This window comes from Calidris pugnax, unplaced genomic scaffold, assembly GCF_001431845.1.
Source record: "Calidris pugnax isolate Ruff unplaced genomic scaffold, ASM143184v1 scaffold11, whole genome shotgun sequence".
Classification (NCBI taxonomy): Eukaryota; Metazoa; Chordata; class Aves; order Charadriiformes; family Scolopacidae; genus Calidris; species Calidris pugnax.
In genome coordinates this window covers 5434560-5435036 of record NW_015090803.1, presented here as the reverse complement: position 1 = coordinate 5435036, position 477 = coordinate 5434560, and positions in this window count along the sequence as shown.

Below are 477 nucleotides of genomic sequence, written 5' to 3'. Positions count from 1 at the left end.
AGTTATAAGCTTTTTCTTTTTAGAATTCAAGCTTACACAGTTATCTATGCCCACTATATTCATAATTACATTTTAATATCTGCATACAAAAGCTATGTAAAAATTATTTTCTTCCCCCAAATATACAAATTTTCTCTTTAGATAGTTTAAAACATTTGTGATCACAGATTTTTTTTTTAATATATTTCAGGCTGAAAAAATATTACCAATCTAGCATAACTCTTAACACTGTTTGCAAAAAAATACATCATCCAAGGTACTTTGTTTTTTACTGTACGGTGTAATGTTTGCCTCACCCTCAGGGCATGAAACTGATATAAAAAAATAAGCCAAATAAGCAAAACCCACAAACCTCATAGACAAAGTAAGAAGTCCTCCCAACCAACTTCATAAAAACAAATAAACAAACCAAACACCACCCTTCTCTTCAAAAAAAAAAAAAAAAAAAAAAAAACATAAATTTAGTAATTTTTGAAC